The sequence below is a fragment of the Lissotriton helveticus genome, chromosome 10 (assembly GCF_964261635.1).
Source record: "Lissotriton helveticus chromosome 10, aLisHel1.1, whole genome shotgun sequence".
Taxonomy (NCBI): domain Eukaryota; kingdom Metazoa; phylum Chordata; class Amphibia; order Caudata; family Salamandridae; genus Lissotriton; species Lissotriton helveticus.
The window spans coordinates 612,349,440-612,362,092 of NC_136071.1; the positions used below are offsets into that span (position 1 = coordinate 612,349,440).

A 12,653-nucleotide genomic window follows, 5' to 3' on the forward strand; every position below is an offset into this window, starting at 1 on the left:
CTAAGGATATATATTGCCGTGGCGGCCCCTGGGGTTTGGCGGCCCTGTGCAGGTGCACAGCTTGCACATGCCTTAGGCCGGCCCTGTTTCCTCTCACCCCCTCCCTTCCATCCCTCTCCCCTCTCCCAACCCTGTATCCCTCTCTCATATGCCGGCATTTTATTTCACCCCTTTTTACAACTTCTGAACTCTCCCCATTCAACTTCTCACTTCACCCTTAATCACCTCTTGCCATTCTGTCTTTTCACTGCCCTCATCTCTAACAGTTTCTCGCATTTATCTCATGGCCTCTCTGGCCCGTCACCTCCTGTGCCCATCTGCACTTCTCATTCACCTCAAGTCTCTCCATTCAAATTGTTGTCTATTTGTATCTTGCACTTCTCCAGTCCCCTTATTCATCTTTAACATCTCTACTTTGTTCTTTCACACCTTCTTGAACTAATGTCCCTATCCCCTGTTACCTCAGCACCAGTGCTTAATTAGAGCAGGTGGTTTCCGGTGCTCCGCACTGGCACCTAATTGTGCGCACAGGCACTATGACCGTATGCCACATGGTGGCTCTGTCTTTGTAATTTAGAGATGAGCAGAACAGCTGTTTATTAATTCAATATACATTAAAAATGATAAACTCCTGACATCCATGCCAATCTTATAGCTTTGGGGGCTTGAAATAGTCACACTTGTACAGTGTTATGGTTGGTTGTTGCATAGGTATTGTCATTGGCCGCACAGGCAAGGCAATGGGTGGGTGATTAAAGTTGCAGTGGCACCAACAATGCACCTCATCTCTCTGTAGCACCTTTCTGACAAACATTTTTTTTTGATAGTGCTACGCATAGTTTACTCACACTCAGGTCTGTCATCTGCATAGTACATATTCTTTGAAGCAGGCACATTAACCCTCTGCACTCTGTGGATGAGAAGAGTGCCCATGTGAGTGCACGGTGAGCGATGCAACAGTATGAGAATCGGGAAAGAGGAGTTACTGCAGGGTGAGTGAGGTGGCCATATGAATTTGGGTGCGAACGTAAGTGCAGAGTGGGATGAATGAATGCATGGTTAATGATGGGATTGTTTGAGCGAGTTGCAAATTGAGCAGTGAGGGGGCAGGTGAATGAGGTGTCACATGAGTGCAGGATGAGTGCAGATGAGTAGTGTGACTGCAGGCTGAGGTACAGGGTGAACAACGCAAGTGCATTGTGATTGCAGAGTGATCACTGTGAGTGCAGGGTGAGAGGGTGAATGATGTGAGTGCATTGTGATCGCTGTGAGTGCATGGTGAGCATGAAAGTGAAGTGCGAGAATGAGAAGTGAGTTCTCTGAATGCAGGGTGCATTTCCAGACACTTGAAGTAACTCAACATATTGACGGCGGTGTAGGGTTTAAGATATAAGTTAAACTATTTCCATTATGATATTAATCAGGGATCGAGGGTGGAGGAAATAAATAATATGCTGATCTTGCAACATACTTCCAGTCCTATGGTTAGGGTTGCCTGCTCATTATTTTGATGTCCCAGACGGTACAAAAATAAGCAGTCACCTAAAGCTGTATATTTCAGCACTCATCTGTGCATACTTGGAACAGCAAATCTAAATAGAAAGCACTTTTAATTGTGTTCTAGGGCTGCCTCAATGATCCATGACTGATAATTAAAGGGAACAAAGACAGAAAAGTCACATTAGGAATGTATTTATTTATGCGTTTTTATATAGCGCGGACTTTACCCGAAGGTGTCGGAGCGCTTCACAATAGGAACAGTAATGTTACATGAGGAGAAAATTACAAGTGAACAAATTACAAAAGCAAACGTTAAGTTACATGAGGCAAAAGTGACAATAGTGAGCAACCAAAATACAAGAGGTAGCAAACGGTACATTACAGGAGGAAAAAGTGATATGTGTGCAGGTTACAAAAGCGTACAAAGTACAAGTAGAGGTATAATACTGCAATAAATGGCAGACACTCAAACACAAGAACAAACGTTACGTAGGCAATGGTGGCACTTGTGCAAGTATATAAAGCAAACAAAATGTGAGAGGTAGCAAACAGTGTGTTACAAGAAAAATGGCTGGTATTTTTTTTTTCTTCTGGCAACCCTACTTTTTATTTCTTTTCAGGAAATGCATTCTCACACTATTGCAGTAAATGTAAAATACAAATGTAAGGAAAAGGCTGAGTTGGGGCTCAGGAGGTACTGGAACTATAAAAAAAACGAAGGCCTAGATGTATCAAGCCTTTTGCGAATCGCAAACGGTCTATTTGCATGTTTTGGCATGCATCAAAAATTTGCAAATGAAGGAATAGCAAAAATTTGCGATTCCTTATTTTGCCATAGCATTTAAGGAATCGCAATTTTGCGATTCCTTAAATGCTATTGCCCACATGCATCACACTGAATTGCATTCGCAAACGGTGCGAATCGCAAAATTCGGCCGTTTGCGAATGCAATTCATTGTTTTGGGATGCATTAATCTTTTTGGCTTTTTCGCAATTTAAGAAATCGCAATTTATTTGTGATTTCTTAAATTGTGATTGCATTTAAGAAATCGCAATTTTAAGATTTCTTAAATGCAATGCATGACTTTTTAAAAATTGCGAATTCCCAAATTGGAAATGGTAAATTACCATGAAGTTAACCTTCATGGTAATTTTAGAAAACTTTAAAAAATGCACAAAAGTGCATTTTTGAAAGTTTCATTTTAAACACACACGTGTGTGAAAAAAAGCACTTTAAGGTACATTTCAGGGGTGCAGGGGGGGGGTCCATCGGACCCCCCTGCACCCTTGAAATTGCATTCTCATTTTGCGATTCCTTACTTGCGAATCGCAAAATGAGAATGCCTTCACATTCATTCCTATGCGCCTCTAGGCCCATAGGAATCAATGGAAAGGGATTCCTTAATTGCGATTCGCAAATTGTGCATCGCAATTAAGGAAAATTAAGGAATCGCAAAATAAATTGCGATTTTTTTAATGCATAGCCGTTTGCGAATTCTTAATTGCGATTCCTTAATTTTCGCAATTAAGAATTCACAAACGGGAACATTGATGCATGTGGCCATATGTATGTAGCATTTTTGAATTGCGAATTTTGGTTAAGAAATCGCAAATTACCACCAACTTGTAGTTGATGGTAATTTGCGAAATCTTTAAAAAATGCACAATTTGGCATTTTTTAAGGTGGCATGTGACGTACACACATGCCCAAAGGGCATGTATGTGCGCCATATGCACATACATGTACATTTCAGGGGTGCAGCAGGGTGTCCTCGAGACACCCCTGCACCCTTGAAATTATTCTAAATTTGCGATTCGCAAATTGCGAATCGCAAATTGAGAATAATTTCACAATCATTCCTATGGGCCTCCTGGCCCATAGGAATGAATGGGAAATGATTCCTTAATTGCGAATTCGCAAATTGCGAATTCGCAAATAAGGAAGATTAACAAATCGCTAAAAAATAGCGATTTTTTACATACATCCCATTTTGTGATTTCTAAATAGCGATTACTTAAAAATCGCTATTTAGAAATCGCAAATGGGTATGTTGATACATCTACCCCTAGGCCTCAGTAACCAGTTTTCAAAAAGGTATGTAAATATGCAAATGGTCGCTAACGACCTGTGAAAAACTCAGGGGTGCCGGGCTGTGCTGGAGATAAGACTGCAGACACAGCCCAGCGGAGCTCACGGCAGCTCGAGCTGAGACGCACTACGGGGGAGGAGGGGGGCTGAATCCCTGTAGTCAGATGGGCCCGGGCAGAAGTGTGATCGGGAATGCGCGACCACCTTTCCATCACTCCACGGCCCCCCTGGGGGTCGCGCCCCACACTTTGAAGACCCCTGATGTACAGGAATTGAAGACAATGAATGGTGACATTAGCATAGCAAGGATTCAATGGGCCCTGGTGTAGTCAAAGAAAATAGCCCCTCTCTCTGCTGTTGGGGTAGTATGTTATGTTATGTATATTTTTATAGTGCAGTTAATCACCTGTGAGGGTATCCACGTGCTGGAGCAGGCGGGTAGGTGTGGGACTAAGGTGTTGGGTGCCCGGCCTGCAGAAATTAGTCGATGAATCAGGTCTTCTGCTTCTTCCAGAATTCTAAAAGTGAGCAGGATTCCCTGATGTAATGGGTAGGTTGTTTCAGGTCTTGGGTGCTATGTAGGAGAATGCTCAACCTCCTGTTCTGCTCCTGTGGATGCAGGGGGGGAGTGATAGTATGGCTGAGCACAGGTGTCTGGTGGGTTGGTGGAAGTGCAGGTGGTTGTTCAGATATGCAAGTTCGATATTGTGCAGTGCTTTGTATGCATCTGTGAGGACTCAGGTTGCATTTGTGGATAGGGAGTCAGTGAAGCTCGCTGAGGTGTGGTGAGATGTGGGTGCGTCTTGAAATGTCAAGGATGAGTCTCACTGTGGCGTTCTGGATTGTCTGGAGGTGGTGAAGGAGGTGGTTGGAGATTCTGGTGTAGAGTGCATTGTTGTAGCCTTATCTGCTAATGATAAATGCTTATGTGACAGTGCATCTGATGTTCAGGGGTAGCCACTTGAATGTTTTGTGGAGCATGCAAAGAATGTGGAAGCAGGAGGAGTTGATAGTGTTGACCTGTGCTGTCATTTTGAGCTTTTCATCCAGGATGATTCCTAGGTTTCTGGCATGGTCATTGGAGTGGGTGTTGGTCTAAGCTCTGGAGGCCATCAGGTGAAGTCCCATTGAGAGTTCTTGTTCCTGAAGATCAACACTCCTGTCCTGTTGGAATTCAGTTTCAGGAAGTTATATCTCGTCCAGTCTGCTACGTTGGTCATGCAGTTGGAGAAGTTGGTTCTGGTGGTAGTGGACTTGTCTGTCAGAGAGTGCATACCTTGGGGGTCATTTGAGTAGGATATGATGGTGATGTCTTTGGATCTGATGATGTTGGTGAGTGTGGTCATGTAGATGTTGAGCAGGGTTGGGCTAAGTGAGGAACCCTGAGGGACTTCGCAGATCAGCTACTCGAATTCCAATGTGTATGGTGGGAGTCTGACTTGCTGTGTTTTTCCTGTGAGGAAGGATCCTATCCAGTTGAGGGCCGGTCCTTGGATACCTATATCATGCAGTCTTTTGATGAGGGTGTGGTGGGAGACTTTATCAGAGGCTGCTGAGAGGCCGAGTAGAATGAGAGCTGCATTTTCTCCCCAGTCCAGTATTGCCCAAATGTCATCTGTGACCACCATGAGTGCTGTGTCTGTGGTTGCTCCAGAATCCTGGTTGGGTGTGATCCAGTAGGTTGTGGTAGTCGAGGTGGATGGTGAGTGGTTTGTTGATAACCTTCTCCATCACTTTGGCTGGGTAAGGGTGAAGAGAGATGGGACAGACGTTGCTCAGCTTGCTAGGGTTGGCCGATATTTTTGGGGGGATGCAGTTGACTGCTGCATGTTTCCAGTCTTTTGGGAAAGTAGCAGATTTGATGGACGTGTGATGATGTCTGTGAGGGAACTGTTGATTTGTGGTCCTCCCATGATGTTCCATTCTTTTGGTGTCTCTCAGAAGTTGGTGCCAGCCTCTGAGTGCAACCTTGTAAGTGGTTCTGGCATTGGCATTGTAGCTTGTCTTTCCAGCTGCTTACAGTAGCTTTTAGATTTTCGAGGTCCTCAGTAAACCAGCTGGCTTGTTTTTGGTTCTTCTTTGTTTGTTGCTTTTCATGGGTACAAGGGAGTCTCACAGTTCTTGATCCATTCAATGAAGTTGGTGATGTCCCAGTCAAGGTTGCTGGTGGTGTTGGGTTGGTCCGTTTTGAGGGCATTCAGCCAGTCTGCTTCTGTTACTTTGCTCAAGCTCTAGCTGGGTAGGTTGATGCTTTTAGGTGCGTTGACTTGCGGTGCAGTGATTTAGAAGTTTATGATGAAGTAGTTGGTCCATGTGAGGGGTGAGACGGAGTTGTAGGTGATCCTACCGCTGTTGGTAAAGATTGGATTCTGGGGATGCCCTGCGAAGTGTGTATGGTCTGTGACTAACAAGGTGAGTCTGATGTGCAGGCTTTCAAGGAGGGCTGTGAAGCAGGGACCCGTTGAGTCATTAAGGTGGACATTAAGGTCACTGAGCAGCATGAAATCATTGGAGTTGATGGTGAAGGGGACAATAAAGTCTGTGACGAGGTTGTGGAGTTGGTTTGTGGCCCTGGTAGTCAATATGCAACGGTGCCTAGTAAAAAGCAATAATCAGGTCCAATGGCCCCCTCAAGACTCTGGTCCCTAGCGCCACTACACTGATGGTAGCTACACCCTTGAATTTTGTTGCATATTTATATAGCGCAAACTCGACCCGAAGGTATTGGAGCGCTTTACATGAACATAGTATTTACATTACAGCACGGGGAGATTAAGTGATTTGCCCAGAATCACAGGATGTGGACGTGACCCCGAGGCTCGAGCCCTGGTTTCTAGCACCAAAGTCGGCAGTGTGCAGAAAGGTGGGCTACTGCACTTAATGGAATCTGCCTTCAACCTGTATGGACATCGTCCAGTCCTACTTAGAAAGCTCTGTTCCAACGGTGCAGAGTCCTAAAGTTACGTATTTAAACTGTACGTATATTCTTATATCTATTCGTTGTTTCTACGGTGCTTTTATCGACAATAGTTTGTAAAACTCCTCTTTTTGGGTTGTGCCTTTCCGAAAAATTGTAAATGCCACCGATTTCATTCTGTATCTGTACACTTTGAAAGGAATGTGTGTCTTGCTTTCGAAATCAAAAAGAACTGAAGCATTCCAAACACTTAAGAGTAAACTTCAGAAAACAAACCAATTAGACAGTTTATTCTTACAATGTAACTACTTTGCACACAAGTCACAAGACCACCGCAGATTCGGATGACCCTCGTCCCAGCATTTACTTCAGCAGAGTGCAGACCCAGCTCCTACGGGGTCGGGGAGGGGGTGCTGTTAACTCCCCCACCACCTCCTCCCTGCAGATGTGTTCCTCTGACCTAAAATCGGCCACTCACTGGAGATGTAAAACGTTTTAAATATTATTGGAATCCTCAGTTTGCAGAACTCGAATGCACGTTTGAACGAATGACATAAAGTCGTGGGCGGGACGAAGACACTCCCACTGCATTTGGGTTGGTCGGTTATTATTTGCTTTTCTTGCGCTGCGTTTGTCCTTGCGCTGGAAGTTGCAGTGATGTAGAGTGGTTTGGGCTCCAAGATAGGGAGGTGCCCGGAGCGTGTAGTTTCCGGTGTTCTACACGGGGCCCTCCCCCGGGCACCACCTCAGCTCTATCCGTGGGCTGGACTTCCTCGGAGTCGCAGGACTGCGTTGCTTTTTCCCTTGCTCTGATCCGACAGCAAGCGCTGCTGTTTCTTCTCAACTCCCCGCCAAGACACCCTGGAACCCTCAGGTGAGCGCTCATACGTCACCACCTACCCCAAGACATAACTGCTATTTGCTCCTACTCCCCCCCCCCCCCCCCCCCCCCCAAAAAAAATAATCTGTGAAATGCGGGACACCCCTTTGTCGTCCCTTTAGTATGCTGTGGAACGATTCCCTACGAGTGTGCCCTCCTCCCTGCCGGCCATTGACCGCGAGGCTCTTTGACGTCCTGCCCCGCCTTAGGCTGTTTTCCCGGGCAGTGTCCTTTCCGCATCTGGCTCTATGCGGCGCCACCTAACTACTACGTCGTGTTCGCAGCTGGTTTTACTCAGCTTCTCAGACGGCGCTGGAGGTCTGGGGAGCATCACGCAACAGCAATGACGTCAGAGAGCGTGCACTGCGCGTTAGCGCCACATCTGGTTAGCTCCGGATGCAGCTGCTGCGCCGCACTGCTGGTGTGCAGCCGCGGGGTACACGATGCCCAGCGTGATCTCCGCGTGTAGAATTCCTCGAAGAACTTTATAGCTCCATAACTTTTGGTAGGTTCTCATTTGCAGGACAGGCACTTTAGTCATCTTCTGCCCACCTCCCCTACTTTAGTTTGTTCCAAAGAATGAATAAGTAGAAAGAAACCCCAGAGTAGTAGCATGTTTATAGGACTGGCTGTTAAGTTTGCGAGACGACGACACCTTGAACCCTTAGTTACATAAATCCCTATGCCAAATGTGGTTACAGTCCGCTTCCCAGCACCACCCCGCCCACTCCTAAAACAGGACCCTTGGCCAGCCCTCCTCCCTTTGGGGGGCTGTCACTGTGGGAGAGCTTTTCACTGGGCTTGTCTACCAGGGTGACTTTTTGCTTTTCACGATTTTTCGTCCAGAAATACATTATATGCTTTTAGTATCATGCAGGGGCATAATCATTAATATCACAGGAGGTTCTTTGGCACAGTGGGCCTTAGGGGTTCACAGAAATCAAGTTATGGAAATATGGTTGTATGTTACTCATATTCCCCACTCGTCCCAATTATTACTTATGGGGTTATCCCACCTAGCTGAGACAAGAACCAACCGGATATGGTAAAAATACAATCCCACCCACACAGCTGGGTGCCATAAAAAGCTCACTTTTACAGCATCCTCGTACCATAACAATCCTAAATGACAATCAATAATGTCAAGGGAGGGCGAGTGGGTTGTAATGACTCAGATGGTTAGGACTCAGAGCAATGAAGATTACTGGTAATTTATCAGGCCATTACTTTAGCATCACATGTCCTTGTCCCAGTCATTACTTCAGAGACATACCAAAGTAACAATAAGCATAATCAATGATAACAAGTATAGATATATGTATATTTTATTTTTGGAGTTTTATATAGCGTGAATTTGACCCGAAGGTATCGGAGCGCTTTACATGAGTAAACATGTTGTGTTACAGACTGTTACATTAATTTTGTTAGGCACGGTGAGATTACCTGAAATTGCCCAGTATCACAGGATAATAAGCGTCCCTGCCGAGACTTGAACCTGGTTCCCCGCCTTCGAGGTGGACCGATCTAGCCTTAGGCCACATTCTCTCCTTCATATTAGTAATCAATGTGCATCCAGTGATTTATTGATCAATGTAGTAATAAAGATGTCCAGGACAGAGGTATAGATTAAGATAAGATTTTTATTAAGTAGCTTTAATGAAGAGCCCCACCAGGAGAAGCCTCCTTGCTGCTCAGCCCTTACTCCAACTGACACGCAGAGGCACCAAACATTCCAATGCATCACCATGCATCAACATTCCACACAGTGCACTCATACTGGCTGAGCAGCTGGTATAACACATCTCCCCTTTTTACATAACAAAGCAATAATGCGAATTACAGAATGAAATAACGCAAACTGATGAATAACAAAAAGACATGCATGGAAACATATTAGAGTAAAGAATATATGATATCGCATAAACATAAAAATCCATGCATATACAGGCAATAAATAGAGGAACAACCACATTGCGAATACCAGATGACTCTATTGCAAACTCATAAAGAGAGAAAACAATATTGCGAATACCAGAGAATTATATCGCAATGTGCATTTATGGAGCCACCCTTTTGCTTTATGTTTTGAATTAGTGATGTTAGTGCGGGGGTGACTGTGAGGGTGAATGTCACCTGTTATTTTATTTTTTCAGCCCTTTGTGTTCTCTGCTGTGCTGCTTTAGCGTTTGTTTTCATTTGGCTGTATTTCATGCTAGTCTGGCCTACTGGTGTGTTATGTAAACTTTTTTTATTAAACTGTGCGATTACTTCAAATCTTTACAGTATAAAACACATGAACATCCCCTCCCTCCCCCCCCAAGCAGGCCAATAAAACCATATGTGCAATATTAAAATGAAGTACTGACTGTTTTAACCACTTTTGTCCAATCAAAGTACTATTAAAAGAGAAAAAAGTTTTACGTGTTCCTTAACTTCACGCCTTCTAGAGACTAGGGAAAGTGTGGAAGTTCGGCATGGTCATTCACACTGCACAGCCAGTTGACAGTGGATGGGTTCTTTTAGGAGACATATGGAAGTTCCACGTGGTCGTACACATTGCACAGCCAGATCACAGTGGATGGGTACTTCATTGGGCCCTTATCCAACCCTGATTTAATTCCTTGGTCCAGTACGTCCAGTTACTTTACGGGAACACCCTGAGTTAACTGTAAGCTGACATCATTAGGGCTCCAGATGGCGCTCCTTACACAGTGTAGGGACCCTTAGGGTCGGTGGCCTTTTGATGGCGGTCAAGAGCCCTTTTGACTTGGTGGATGAACTTGCCTACCCTGGCTAATAGACAGGTCGTAGTTTCTAAGAAGCACCAGTCCGAGGCCTCTCTGCATGTTCTATGGCCTAGATTCTGTAAGGCCGGGCGCAACAAGCGATGGCGGTCGCTAGCCAACGTTGTACAGCAACACAGCAGGTGTAACCAAGACTCTCTGCGGTAGTTGCATAATCGGCAGGCCATGGCAGCATCCGTTCGTGCCCATTTTGGGTTGAAGTCCGTGATCATGAGGGCCAGGAGGCGCAGATACAAGATTTTCTTTCTCGCATGAGTTGTTAGTGCGTCTTGCAGATATGGTTGGGGTTTGCCAGGGATGTAAGACTTATCCAGGGCCAAAGTTAATGGATTGTGCCGTAGCGATAAGAGATCAAGCTCGAACGAGATGGACTGAACTTGGCGCTTTACGGCTTGGGCCCAGGCAGAGTATGGAATTTCATGAAGGGGCAAACTCTTTCCCTCGATTTTCAATAGGTCAATGCCTTGTGCCACCTTAGAGTGCCATGGGAAGCCCACCTCACCAAATATAGTTTTTAAGGCGTGCTTTAGGGTGTTTTCAGGAGCTTTCAGTGCTCTGATGTAGTATTTTATCAGGTCCCCCAGTAGTACCAACTCTCAGGCCTATTTCAAGCCTTAGCCTGTTGTTCCTGGCCTGTCTAGGGGCCTGTAGCACCATCTTATACGCTTTCGCCTGGGCCGCGTTGACCATTTTCTCGAGTGCGCCAGGGTAGGCAATGTGGCCATACGTAATGGAGGGAATGAGCTTTGCCCTAAGTACTGTCCGCATCGGTTCTACTGAGGGGCTGGCCAAGCGGTAGCTTAAGCGTCTTAAAGACAGAATTATTTTGTCTATTCTTGGTTTTAGCTCCTTTAGGTGTTTGGCTGCAGAGGCCCTCTCGGACACCCAGACTCCCAGATAGTTATAAGATGAGGCAGTAATGATACGGTGCTCCCCCAGGGACCATGTTGCTTCTTTTTTATGGTGGTGTTTGCTGAAGATTACTATCTTGGTTTTACTCAACGTTGATTCGTAGGTCATTTTCCTTATTGTAGATTGCCAGGCTGTTTAAAGCTCTTTGAAGACCCACCCTGGTATGGTCCATGACCACCGCATCGTCAGTGTACTGGAGCGTGCCCAAGACCAGCTTCCCCAATCTTGGAGGTACTAAGTTGGCATCTTTCAGGGCTTGCCCCATGTCCGCTTTGTACAGGTTGAAAAGTAGGGGGGCCAAAACGCACCCCTGCTTAAGTCCAGAGTTGGTGTTAATTCTTGCTGTTGTAATTATGGGACTTAATTTCACCTGGACCATGTTCCCTCATAGAGTGCCTTTATGGCTTTTAGCAGGACTTGGGGGAGACCCCAGGACTCAAGTTTTGCCCATAGTCGACTTCTGTTCACTCGATCGAAGGCCGTAGAGTAGTCTATAAAACAGCAATACAATGGCGGCTTATTCCTCGTGTTGGCCTTCTTCGCAAGGTACGAAAGTGCTATGATGTTATCCAGGGTGGAACTGTTAGCCCTGAATCCGGTCTGTGAGGGCGGGAGAATGCCGTTCTTATCCACCCAGGCCTCCAAATCCCTTAGTAGAAGTCTGGCGTATACCTTGGCTTCTATGTCTATAAGGGCTATGAGCCTGTAGTTGGCCGGGTTCGAGTGGTCACCCTTCTTGTGAATGGGAAATAGGACTGAGCCTTTCCAGGAGGTTGACAGGGTTGCAGTAGCGAATGAGTGATTGAATAGTGGGGTAAGTGTGGTTGCAAAAAAGGCTGAGGCGGTTTTAGAAACTGGTGTGTTATGTGGCATCTGGGATGTGAGGCGGTGTAGATTGCAGTGTTGTCCATTGTCGTATTGAAAGGGGAGAGAGATGTGATGGTGTCTCCTTTATGATTTATTGACTTTATTTGTGTAAGGCTCTCATGTTTTATCTTTTATTCAGAGATTTTACATGCAAAGTCTCTTATGCATTGCATCTAATTTGTTTCCTTGCATTCTTTATCAGATAGCGATCTGTCCATCTGTCATTCGCTTGATTGTCATTCTTTTATTAATTGTGTCTAATATGTTACTTTTCTCTTGTGTAATTTAGCTTGATTGTCATTCCTTTATTGATTGCATCTAATATGTTGCTTTCCTCTTGGGTAATTGTGAGATATTCAATGGGCAGTCACAATATTTTTGTGTTTCCTGTAAAGAAGGGAGATGTGTTATACCTGCTGCTCAGCCAGTGTTGGCGTGGAATATTGGTGCATGGAATATTAGATGTCTGTGAGAGTCAGTTGGAAGTTGGGCTGAGCAGCAGGGATGCTGCTCCTGGTGGGGTTCTTCATCATAACTGTTCAATAAGCGGCAGCCCAGAATAATGATTGCTACAACTATGGTATGATTATAAAACGCAACCAGCAAGCACAAAAGTTTATATATTCAGAGGAGGCAGCGAGGGTTGTTTACCTGCAGTTCGATAATCGAGGGGCCAATACTGGA

General features: G+C 45.3%; 1 protein-coding gene across 1 annotated transcript in view; it reads left to right on the forward strand.

Moving 5' to 3' along the window:
- Nucleotides 1–7,133: 7,133 nt before the first annotated feature.
- Nucleotides 7,134–12,653, forward strand: part of LITAF (lipopolysaccharide induced TNF factor) — a 186,806-nt gene continuing 181,286 nt past the window's right edge. Inside the window, exon 1 of the mRNA XM_078663150.1 lies at nucleotides 7,134–7,380. The gene's annotated coding sequence lies outside the window, so the exon portion shown is untranslated. The remainder of the gene's footprint in view (nucleotides 7,381–12,653) is intronic.